Raw genomic sequence first — 13,144 nt, forward strand, 5'->3', positions numbered from 1 at the left:
CACCTGAAACAGTGGTTCCAGTTTAGCATCCCTCGCAAAAAGTCTACCTTAGGCACACAAGTCCTGCTCTGTGGGTGGAAATCACACACAGCACATGGAAAAATCCAGGGACACACTTCCAAAGTAAAGTGTTGCTTCAAGCCAAAATGCTAAAGCAGACACAGAAACAAAAACATCATTTGAAAGCTGACTACCCTTCATAACATCTCAGTTGACCTCACCTGTTTCTATTGTAAAACTGAGGGAACAAATATAACCGAAGGGTCATAATCTTCTGCAGCTTGTGACAACATAAATGTGGAAAGCTACCTTTCAGATCACTGGAAATGCTCTTTGAGTAGCTAAGACATGATGATTAATTAACTCATTTTTCAAGTGCCTCATTTCATCTCAAAAATAGCTAAATCAGACTATATTTTAATCCATCACCTTTTCACCGTCACCCCTGGCACAACCCTCCTCTCTTGACCTAATGTTTTCAACTTCCTGCTAAGACGGGTGTTTGATGAAACAAAAAACTGCCTAGTTTTCAAACTCAGATCCAGCTCTTTCCCTATCGCAGTCATCAGCTAATTTCCTTTAAACATCATCACATAATCAAAGGGGACCCTGGGGACCAGTGTCCTAACCCTGTCTTGTCTGACAGATGGAAGATTCCTTTCTTAAATGTCCAAAGCTCAAGGCTGACAGGAGTCCTTCAGGGAACAGCATTCAGTTCTCCCAAGGCCATACCAACTCCAGGTCACCTATGGCACTAACTGTAAAAATAAAAAATAATAAAAGAAAAGACTTCCTGTTGTTCTGTCGATACTCTTTAATGTTAACCTGAAGGGAGTACCCATTGCTTGTGCAACTGAACTAATTACCAACAAAAGGTAATTTTATACACGCATACTATACAGTGAGGTGAACATTTGACCTCCTTCATTGCCACCCAGTTTACTTTGGACAGAAATATCCAAGTTCTTTGTGTTTGGCCAGCTCCCCCCTCCTTCTAGTTCCTTCAATGCTCTAACTAGATGTTAAAGAACAAACTGGTAACCTTCACTGGTGCAGCTACTTACCTCTAAAACTCAATAATTAATCCCAAGTGGATGACAAATGCTATGCAATTTATTCTCTGCTTGGCTTCAGCTTGAAGGAGCATGGACTCTGAATTAGTGAGCTCTTTGGGTTCAATCTGGAAAGCATATGTTTCCCTTCCATCATTCAATCCATCAAAATGCAAAATAAAATAAAATAAAATAAAATAAAAAAAGCTTGGGAAAGGCACATGGCACATTTTGATATTATTCATTAATGTTAATGTCCCTGTTATAAAGATATGTTTTATTTGCAGGTAACAACAGCCTCATGGGCATCTGGGAACACTTTGAATGATTGCAAAAAAAAAAAAAAGAAGAAGAAAAAAAAAGAAAGAAAGAAATTTGGGTCATAACTAATGATCAACATCCCCTTTTGATCAAATGAAGCCATCATAATGTGGCAGTCCTCTGGGGGAACAAGAACCTTTCACCTTGCTGGGGCCTGTTGAGGCCAGCAGTAGCTGCAAGCAGCCCTGGAAAGTAGCCTTTTAGCTTTAAGAGGGAAAAAATGGAATCTATCCATCAACACGCTCACTTTTGATACCGAACATATAAAAGAAACTAAGGCTGAGCAGTGGGGTAGTGACATCACCTCCCTGTTAACACATGCATTTATGGAGCACCCATTTGGAGCCTTTCTAACAGCATAGCAACTCATGCAGCGCCACTGCTGGGTGGCCACTGCTTGAATGCTGGGGACTCTCAAAATATATCCTCGATACGGAGTTCTGTCTGTACTTCCAGAACTTCTTGTAAAAGAAACTCAAAGGGCTGCCCTGGGGCTCTGTAAAATCAGTTTACCCCTTTCACTGTTGGTTCTCCCACAAGAGGAAAAGGTTGTCAGGTCAATGGTAAAAACGTTCTGGCTTTTTTTTTTTTTTTTTTTAATCAGTAAACAGCCTTTGAATGGATTGGGAAACAAAAGCACAAATACTTTATATCAAAACGACATCAAAATAAGACAGATGAGAATTTGCTGAAAGTTGGTGAGGACAATAAAAAAGGAAAACACAGCAACAACAAAAAAACAGAGGCCACAGCTAATAAATATTAGTTTTCAGATAGGCTTCAGGTGCCTCCTGAATACTGCTGCCCTCTGCCAGCCAGACTACTTGATGATCCAGGTTCACCCCCAAAATCTGCTACCATCAGATCCCCACAAGACACTGCAAATGGCTTACAAGGTGAATAGGAGAATGGAAATGTGGAGCACACCACTTGGCACCTGAACTTTTTGAGTGGACAATAACCCAACCTTGTGCTAATAAAATGAAGATTTTCCTTGGGGAAAAAAAAAAAAAAAAAAAAAAAATGTCAACGTATTTTTATCAATTAAGACTTTCTGCTCAAGGCATTCTGCCAGTGTAGTTCACTGCTTCATGTTTTCTTATAAAATATGTCCGAGCCAAAAGATCCACTCGTAAATAACCTCACATCAACCATGCATCTCAGGGTGGTGACAAGGGCAAAAGCCTTGCTTAGACTGCAGAAGTCCCGGCTGCATAGTGTTATTAAGGGAAGGGGCATTGGGCAGCTGTCCAGACTATGGAAAGCAAAGGACAGTGACACAGCACATGACATCCTCTATATCTTTGTCTCCAAAAGCCTACTCAGAAGTCAGCCTACATTTGGTCCTGACAGGTAAATTTCAAGCCTTTAATACAGCTTAGTCGTCAATGCCCTTTAATGTTAAAAAAGGGGGGAAAAAAGACATCCATGTTGCCTCAGTGTGCTTCACATTGAACGAAGCAACAACTGTCCTCTAGGCTCCCCAAAAACTGGTGAAGCAAACGTATCCACTTTGGCTTTTCCTGAGTCATTGGAGAAAGATGTTAATTAAACACTGTGGTCTGTATTTTGCTGCGAGATTTTAGCTAACTGTATTCTGGCTTTTTTCACTGCCACTCCAAGCCCCTTCAGTGAACTATAATATTTAATCTTCAGTGTTGCTCCAACTAAAATGACTCCCTAGATTTGTGTGAGAGCCTAATGTATATCTCAGATTTCACTCTGGAGTCCCTCATCTATCAAAAAAAGCAGCCTTCTGGTGAGAGCTTTCCTATTAGCTTACTCTGAGAGGCGGGTGGGAGCTTTTAAAACCCATATTTCTATGTGGCTCAATGCTCCTACTCCTGCAGCATCCGAGCACTTCACATTCTGCGATGGGCAGACACTACTATTTGATGAAAAAGAGGTCTAAAAGGGAACATAGATTCATAGAGTGATTTGAACTGGAAAGATCTTTAAATATCATATAGTTCCAATCCTCCTGCCATGGGTAGCAACACCTTCCTCTAGACCAGATTGCCTAAAGCTCCATCCAACCTGGCCTTGAACTTGTTCAGGGACAGGGCACCCACAGCTTCTCTGAGTAACCAGTTTCATTGCCTCACTAACTTTAGGGTAAGGAATTTCTTCATAATGTCTAACCAAAACCTATCTTCTTTTAATTTAAAACCATTACACCTTAACCTTTTCACTCAGAGGGTGGTGAAGCACTGGAACAGTTGTCCAGAGAGGTTGTGGATGCCCCATCACTGCAGGCATTCAAGACCAGGCTGGATGTGGCTCTGGGCAGCCTGGTCTGGTGGTTGGTGACCCTGCACATAGAAGGGGGTTTGAAACTAGATGATCATTGTAGCCCTTTTCAACCCAGGCCATTTTATGATTCTATGATTCTACTGCTGCATTTGCTGATAAAGAGACCCTCCCCATCTTTCCCATAGACCCCCTTATGTACTGGAAGACTGCTATAATGTTTCACTGGAGCCTTCTCCAGACCCAACAACCCCAACTTTCTCAGCCTGTCTTCACAGAAGATGTGCTCCAGCCTCTGATCATCTCGACTCACTAGAAACTGAATGTCCTTCTTTTGCTGGTGGCCCTAGTGCTGAGCACGGTATAACAGGTGGGATCTCACAAGGGTAGAGTAGAAAGAGAGCTGTGGAGCAAGATTAACAGCATGAAAACCAAGGACATCTCTAGAAGAAGAAAAAACAGCTCATGGCTCTGAGTGAATAAGTGCCCACATGCATGGTTAAGGAGTGTTTGTAGAATACTCTGTCAACATGTAAAGGTGGATGGGAAAGTTGTAAGGGTGGGAAAGCTAAAAGAAAAAGAAAACTTGTGAATGTAAAAAAGTGAGGTGAGAACTTATAGTAAATGGTTTGGATCATTCACATCTGAGTCTGTGCATCTGACACTGCAAGCTACCATTTATCTTGATGCAACCCAGGATACTGACTTTCTGGGCTACAAGCATACATTGCCAACTCATGTCAAGCTTCTCATTCACTCATTTCTCTCACTCCATTCATTGCCCAGCTTGTATTTTTGCTTGGGATTGCCTCAAGCCAGGCACAGCATTCAACACTTGGCCTTGTTGAACTTCATAAGGTTGATACACACCCATCTATGAAGCCTGTCAAGGTCCTTCGGGATAGCATCCCTTCCTTCCAGTGTGTCAACTGTACTGCTCATCTTGATGTCATCTGCAAAGATAGATAGATAGATAGATAGATAGATAGATAGATAGATAGATAGATAGATAGATAGATAGATATTAAGCATGTTGCTCACTGAACACTGTAAGACAACAATTGCTGCCAAAAGGAACATCCTAGCCTTCTTCCTGAGGTTGCTCGTGTCCAGTCCCAGACAACTCCACATCTACAGGAGTGTGTAGCGACCTGGAGTGCTCATGCTTACACCAGAGAAAGAAGAGATACTGCCTGTGGGAAAGTGTTTGCCCCTTGGTAGCCACAGCCCACCTGAACCTCTTAACCAAATGTAGCTTTGGATGCTTTCCCAGCACCTCTGGAAGACCCAGCAGGACAGCTCAGAGCTTTGGCATGATCCCAAACAGAAAGAGTTCCTTTGCTAGTCACAAGGCTTTCCACGGTCAGGTGGTGAGCTCAACAATTGTGTTTTTATTTTACTTACTGAAAAAACAAAGTAGCTACCAAGGTTATAAATGATGACCAGCCTTCCTCAGCCTGCAGTGTGTTGATGCAAAGACCCCCTGTGCTCCTTGGCTCTACCTCTGTCTTGTGCTTGCTGTCTGAATAAACTAAGAGACAGGAAGTTCTTTTTAAGATCCCTTCTCAAGCTATTGCATTTTCTGAGTGTAATGTTAACCATCCTGTCAGCACTGTGTAAGCTCACAGCAATTTTAGGTTAGGGCGCCTAGCATGGCAAGAGAAGCACAGCATGGGAGTTTTATGTTTGGAGGAAGGGATGAAGTGACAAGTTTTGAATTTGATAGCTTTGCATCTGGCACCATTTCCGAATAGTGGTGCATTCTAACAGTCCCCTAAAAACCACTGATTTGGAGAGAAAGTACACAGGCCTGCCCTCACGCCCAAGGCACTAAAGCCAGTTGGCAGGGCTGTCTTCAAGACTATTAGCGCTCTCGAACACTAGAAACCTCCTGTCCGAGGATATTGCATTTACGTACATCTCTTTTCCAAACTGGAAATGTTTTAGAGTTTCGTTCCATGCCTGGGTTTTGTTTCAGTTAGAAACTCAGGAAATCAAAGAAAGAAATACTGAGAGCTTGCAGCATTCAGCAGAGACCGAAGGGATGACTGGAAAAGGACAAGCCATGATAGCAAAGCTCACACATTCCTTCAAATCTCCCAATTACACTTCATCCCCCTGCCTTTAAAGCATGAGGACAGCAGTTTGCCCATTGAGCCTTTTCAGTGCAAATAAAGTCCCACAGGAAAGAAAGAAGGAAAGAAGGAAAGAAGAAGGAAAGAAGAAAAGAAGAAGGAAAGAAGGAAAGAAGGAATGAAGGAAAGAAAGAAAAAAGGAAAGAAAAACAGACATAAAATGTTGCTCTGCAGAAAGACAAAAAAATTTTCCCGGTCTGAGTGAGAAAATCAATAAACATTAAAGCATTGCAGATAATTGAAAAATGATGTTTATTTTACTAAAAAACACTCCTGTTTTTTGGAAATTAGTTCTGCAAATGTTGCATGTAAAGGAATGAGCTTCCCCAATAGCATCACTGAGGATGATGGACGGGACTAGGAAAGAGTGCACAATCATGTTTTCTTTGTCCCATTAATCACACGTTCCTCCATAATCCTCCTTCCAAGGCCCTAGAAGGAAAGGGAAGAACCTGTCATAACCTTCTAAAATTGGACTTTTCTGGTCTTCAGCATGGGTGTTTCCACTGGGCCTGTGACAGACTGAAACACATCCCGAACCATTTCCAAGCACAGCAGGGGAAACTGAGGCTGCATTTCTAAGCTGGTCTTACGTGCATGGTTTTTCCTCATTGCCTTCCCCATCCAGGACTGTTCCCTTCCACTTTGGTGACTGCCAGGCCTACATTTTAGAAATAAAATATCTTTTTGAACTATCTAACCACTGTTATTGGCACCTCTCAAAGCTGCAGTGAGGGCTCCAGCATGAGAGCAAAGAGGTTAATGTGGACATATGGAAAAGACAAAACCCAGGCAAAAGGGCAGTGTGTCTGTTGGACATACCACAGTAGCGTGCCTGGTAACACTTTTCCAAAAGGAGTTGGTTTCTGAATTAAATGACACTATAGACCAAAATAGCATATCCTCAGCATCCATAGCTGAAGCATTTGGACAAAGCTCAGCTCTAGTCCCAGGGTAAAGCAATAGCACAGCCAGAGAAGTATTCAAGAGTGGAAGAAGGCAATTGAAACTGTGCAAGGAAGGTTTTGATCTGCTATATATTTGAATATTTTGAAGGTCTCTATTAAATGACTGTAGTCTCCCTGCTGCGGCAATTGAGTGGAGGAAATAATAATGGAGATTGAAAGGCATTCACCATTCGACCTCTCACAACCCTGACATTCTTCAGTAGAATGTGATTGGAACTGGGCACATCTGCTCTCAATAACAAAAACAAAAATGGCCTGCAGCTTTAAGCCCCGAAAAACATAAAGTTGGTCTAAAAGGAGGGCATAAATATGTATATTTGTAGACTCAATATAACTGCAATGGTTCAGTAATAGCTCTACGATCATGGCTGCAACATGTTGTGGAATGCTTTATCTCCTGGAAATGCCCAAGAAATGTGAGGAAGTGAAAAGACAATCTCCTCTTGCAATTAGGTATGGCCAGCTTCATGCAGAGGTCATATAAAGCCAATGTTTTGGCTATCACCTAACACAGCACAAGCCAGCTGAGCCCTCACACCTCATTTTGCTGCCCCAGCCATGGGGTAGGTGGGCACTGTGCAGATAAGTAGTGCTGAGATGCCTGGTCTGATACCAGCCCCAGAGCTGCTTCTGGGGCGATCATCTCAGTGCAATTGGCAGCCAAGGGATTCACACTGCTGATGATTGAGGCTATTTACCTCAGGAACAGTTCTCACAAGGTTTCACAGGTCCCAGGTAAATGTAGAGCTCAGTGGGGTGTCATTCAACATGTCATTTCGCTCTAAAGAAGCTGAGGCATGTCAGTCTGCCATGAGAACGGAGAGGGCTAAAAGAGTGCTGGCCTGGGACAGGTCCTTCTGCACCTCACAGCACAACAGGCCCCTCTGCTCTGTGCCAGCTGAGGGAGGCAGTCATGCTGGGGACAAGACTGCAACGAGCTGAAAGATGGAGCATGTCCAGTGACTTCAGACACAGCTGCTTGGTCTGGGACTGTGCTACAAATCAAATGGTGTTGCTGATTCATCCCATTCCCAGTAGCATATGTGAGTCATCTGTCCACCCTGGACTGCTCACTGATGAAAAGTTTATTTTTAACAAGTACTAGTTAAAAATAAATGTATACATCATAGAAATGAGTACAGCATTCAGCTCTAAATTGGTATGAATGTGCCCTGAGAAAAATTAGCTAGCTTGAATGCAATAGGAAACCTGAGAACAAGTCCTTCTCTTACATTGGCATAAATCAGGACAAACCCCACAGCGATCAGTTACTGTTCCTATTAAAGCAGCATTTTTAAGACTCTGATTGAGATCATGCTCCATTAACCTAGTAGGAGGATCCTCTCAAAGGTTTTATTATTATCCAGTGTTCACAAAAAGGGGACTCTGACAGTGGGGGTCCAAAAGCAGGGTCTGTGCCACGTTTACCACTATTGAAGTTGGCAACAAAATCTAAACTTTTAATTTAACCTCCATCTGTAAGAAACAAAGAGATGAGATGACTCAAACAGTGGGGGAAAATGCCCCTTAAATGTGCATATACCTCTGCAGTGACTATAGACACAACTGGGTTTGGACTGGACACCTGAAGTTTGGCAAGATGAGCAGCACTCCAAGAGATCACAGCAGGGGAAGGAATTTAACTTTGCTCCTCTCAGCTCTAATGAGAAGCTTTATGTGGCTGAAGTGGCAGAAGATTTAACAGCTTTGTCCAAAAAAGGTGGTTAACAAAGCATATGGGTAAAGAGCCTGGGATATGCAGAGGGAAAACTAATGGTCTTGCCTGGCCATCAGCTCTGTAACAAGGGTCATACCCTGAGCTGTGTAATGGCTTGTAACTGCCTGGAAAGCTGCATGATTTCAGCCACTGGATTTAGCCTGCTTCAACAAAACACACATTCGCACCACATGGAACCTGACAATTGCCCTCCCTGAGTTTTCTCATGGACACACGGACGTTTTTACATCTGAACACATACAAGAGCAGAGCAGTGTAGGAACATGTGGTGTCCTACCACAAGAGCAGACAGTCCAAGAAGATTTTCAGTGTACTCGCATGGAAGGGTGGGAGGCAACTAAGACAACTGAACGTGTCTGTTTAAAAATAATTAATTGGCACATACATACATTTGGATCACAGAAACAAGGCAGAAGCACCCTTGCACATTTATAACGAGCAGATGGCATGTGGTAATACTGTGGTGGGACTTTGAAGTGACCTGCTCTTTCTAAATGTTAGACTGAAACTAACTTTTAAGAGCAGAGCACTTCCTTCCTGTTGTCTTTTGTTGTGAGGCAAGCAGGCTGCAGAAAGAGATGTGCTTGCCTTCCTCAACAAGCATGAAAGAAGGCCCAGCTGTGTTGTCATTAGCGCTCAAATATCAGCATGGAAAGCTGCTTGGGGCAAACACCATCTCACTGTTCACCCTGTCCTTACTGTGCACACAGCCCTGCAGCACTGCCATGCTCAACCTCATGCAATGATGAACTGACAGCAAACACTCATCACTGTGGGGCTTGTGCTTATCAATAGAAACCTAACCTATCTCTAACCTCTGACATGGTCAGTAAAGTCATACGTCCTTGACTGCCCAGAGAAGCTGTAGGTGCCCCATCCCTGGAGCTGCCCAGGTTAGATGGGGCCCTGGGCAGCTTGAGCTGGTTGGAGGCAATCAGCCTACTGCAGGGGGTTGGAACTGGACGATCCTTAAGGTCTCTTCCAACCTAAGCCTTTCTATGATTCTATGATTTACACTAATCTTTAATTGGCAGCTGTTAATTATTTAATGCAACATTTTTCCTTAACTTCCTATGAAAAGCAGTAGCCATTACTACCTACAGCTTAAAAAGGGGCAAGATTTTGATGCAGAAAATAGTGTTCTTTGGGAAGCATTTCCTGAGTCCTTTCAAGAGCATTATCTGACCAGCATCTTTCACTTTTATTTACATTTTATCTTCTTTAAGAACACTTGTGGTATGGGCTGAGTCATCAATAAGGGCACAACATGAAAGGAGGGATGAAAAATAAGCTGTCTTAAGAGCACTACTCTACAGGAAACTTATTAGCATTTATTGTGCAGTATCAAGTTACCAGAGTCAAATGGAAAGAACAGAGTTTATTTAAGTGGCACAAAACACAGCCCTCTGGAAGTTACATTCAGTATTTCTGAAGTACATGATGGGAATGGGCGTGTGTGAAATCTCTTAGATTTTGCAGAAGCCAATAACAGGTACAAGCTGGGGAGACCGGGAGTTTTAACATTCATGGGAGCCTTAAGAAACAGCACTTGGATAGGGGAAATGCCAAAGAATTAGGGAAGAAAGTGTAATTTCCAGTGGGAGAAATCCCAGGGCTATCACATTCATAGCCTACACACACAAAGCCTATGTCTTGTCTTTCCCTTCAGCTCCTCCCCCTAATTAAGCAAAAGAGACACAGTTAAGAAACAGCTCCATAGATTTCCAAGACCAATTCCTGCATCTGGAAGACTTCTGAGCTTTCTCGATGGCCAAGTCACAAACCTCACTCCCACATTAATAGAAGCTGATTGCTACTGATGTAGACTGTAGGAAAACCTTCGAAGTCTCTCTGTAGGAGTAAAGCAGGATATATATTTACAGATGACATGCATGTGCTGACATAAGCAAGGCACACAATTAGAAATGAAGCTAGATTTACACTTTGGATCTCTCCTTGGATGAGTAATGATGAAGCCTGCATGGCTGACATCTCACACCAAGAAAGAAAAAATATATGTGAAGAGAGGGCTTGGTTTTAGGGACATCTTTTAATGGGCGATATAGGTGGTAGGTGGACAGTTGGACTGGGTGAAGTTAGAGGTCTATTCCAACCTTAGTGATTCTGTAACTCTATGACTTTACCCTGCGCAGAAGACCTGATTCCTCACTGGCTTTTTTCTCTCAAAGCAGAAGGTCACGATCTGAACTTCCATTATGGCTGTTCAAAAATGCATCAAAGGTTCAATGGATAAAAGAATGTTATTTTCCAAAACCGCTGGGACACTTCCTGTCAGTTCACATAATTGAGTATTACAGTATTTAAATTACAAATTGAAGATTATTTTTACAGGTGTCATTTTAAATATAATATGAAATTTCTTGACATTACCTCAGCCGCGCTACACAACCCAGCTGCACTCGGACTTGCATGTGTGATGCACATGGCTGAAATTTTGTCATATTACATCATGGGCTACAAAAACACACAGTATAAATAGACGATGTAATATTTGAGAGAGCAAAAACACATAGTGCTGGCCGAGCTTTGTGGAACCCCAGATCTAATACGGACGTGGAAATGTAAACTGTTATTAGAGTTCAGATCAAAAATCTTTTAAAAAGGGTCGTGCAGATGCACAGGGTGAGGTCGGATAGACGGTGCTGCATTGCCCTCCAGTGGGCTCCCACCGCCTCTGCCTCCGCATCCCCAAACCTGTCCGAGCAGGAGCACCTACCCGTTGGCCCCGAGAAGCTAAACGCATGAGACAGCTATGGCCCCTGAGAAAGGCACGGGTTATTCACACTGGCAAATCCGTAGACCAGCAGGAAAACGTTAACTTAATTAAGAAGCAGATCTCTGAGAATCCTCTTGGCTTTTTATCCGCAAATTGGCATTAGTGGCCGCAAGGAATTTGCCTTCAACTGTTCTAATTTAATGTGGCTTTCTAAAATGCTATTATCTCCATTCTGTAATTTGTTATTTCATTTTTATGGTTTCCAGCAAATGCCTTGTGCGGAACGGAAAATTCCACCTTTTCTTCTACTCTGTTGTGACTTGCAATTTGCATTCATTCTGCATGAAATACTCAGTTCCCATCAAAGAATTCTAAATGTAACGAAAAAGATATAAAGAAAACAAACTGTCAGCAGCTTCCTAATGTTGTTAACGCAAAAAAATGTCAGCAATACTCACTAGATAAATTAAAACCCCCTTGCCCTTTTGCTACCCTCTTCCCAAGGAAATGAGATATAGTTTTACTTACACAAAGCTTTATGTTGGATCCAACCTTCAGACCAAGTTTCAGTTCCAACAAAGAGTGACCACAAACTAGGCTGGATGTCTGGACAGTAACTTAGAACTAATGCCAAACTCAGAAGCAAGGAGCTGACACTCTTGGGCCCGTACACACAGTAAGCAGAAGAGAACACTAACTGTAGCATTAACTGAGCAATTATTTTCTTTATGACTAGTTTGCTTCACAGAGCATAGCACGATTTCAGTGATTCATGGAGCAGATCTGTAGTGGGAAAAGGTGCAAATGTATTGAAAATGAATCTGAGGGCATTAAACTTTCAATGCACGTTCATCTAGTGTCATGAAAGACTGTAGCAAAATGACTACCTCTGCCTTTTCAGACAGTGCATTTTATACTTCAGTGATTTCATTTGGAGGGGTGGGGAGGAAAATGCCAACTTCTCCTTTTAGTGAGCTTTGCAGTGTCTTTCCAGTCTGTACCAAAAGACACTTTTGACAACAACTGCTTCGTTTGGCTTTAGGCAATATGGGGATATCACCATGAGTAAAGTTTACTTTTTAATCAGAGACAGAAATGAAAACTGGGAAGAAATAAGGAAATGAAATAGTTTTCTGTTGTGAAAGGAATGTAACACAAAGGCTACCCTGGCTTTAACCTGAGAAATGAACGTACTGGGATGGGACAGATGCTTGTAAACCCTACCTGGCCAGACGTAGGGGTCACGACCAAGGCCATAGTTTAAAATAAATTAAAACAGGAGGGGGAGCTCTCACCCAGCCTGTCAAGGTAGAAAGGTGTTCTCAGGTATTCTACTCTGGGATCAGAAGTGAACTGTGAATCATTTATATAAGACAAGTGTTTATATTACAAATCCGAAGCACTGATTTTATATGCTTAAGGGTTCACCATGGGCAGGTAAGTACTGCTGTGATCATTTAGACTGCCCAGATTTTACCCCAAACCAAACTAAATGTGTTGTTTTGTTTCAGGGATCCATAACATTGAATCACTGCAGCTGATTTTTAGCTCAGTGATGTTTGGTTTGTTCACATCTGAAATTCAAAGTAAAAAATATCAAGGAATGGGAGCTCATATGGATGAAACCCAAAGCAAATGTTTGCAGGAACCTCTGAGAAATGGAAGTGCTGTGTTCACATAGTTCTAATTATAACACTGCATTAGTAGGATTCATTTGAGCTAGGACCCACGGAAGGGAAACATAAAGGAAAGCAGACTTAAAGGGAATGCAAAATACCCTGTGGAATTTGGTCTGGAATCTTCTAATGTGAAGGAAATCTACTTTAGAAAAGTGGGAACTACTTAAAAAACAGCTGGAGAGACCACAAGTGAAATTCATCCTGGCTATAATCTAAACACAGAAAAGGGCAAGAAAGGCCGTTTTGGTTAAGTAAGGATATTAG

The 13,144-nt window shown here is 42.3% G+C and overlaps 1 long non-coding RNA gene across 2 annotated transcripts in view; it reads right to left on the minus strand.

Moving 5' to 3' along the window:
• LOC146761577 (uncharacterized) overlaps positions 1 to 13,144 on the minus strand; it is a 75,702-nt gene that overhangs the window by 5,074 nt on the left and 57,484 nt on the right. For both annotated transcript variants that reach the window (XR_014944269.1, XR_014944268.1), the window contains exon 3: positions 4,494 to 4,576. This is a non-coding gene — a long non-coding RNA (uncharacterized LOC146761577). The remainder of the gene's footprint in view (positions 1 to 4,493; positions 4,577 to 13,144) is intronic.

The sequence above is a fragment of the Coturnix japonica genome, chromosome 3 (assembly GCF_054131305.1).
Source record: "Coturnix japonica strain WE chromosome 3, WE-NBRP24, whole genome shotgun sequence".
In the NCBI taxonomy this organism is placed as follows: Eukaryota; Metazoa; Chordata; class Aves; order Galliformes; family Phasianidae; genus Coturnix; species Coturnix japonica.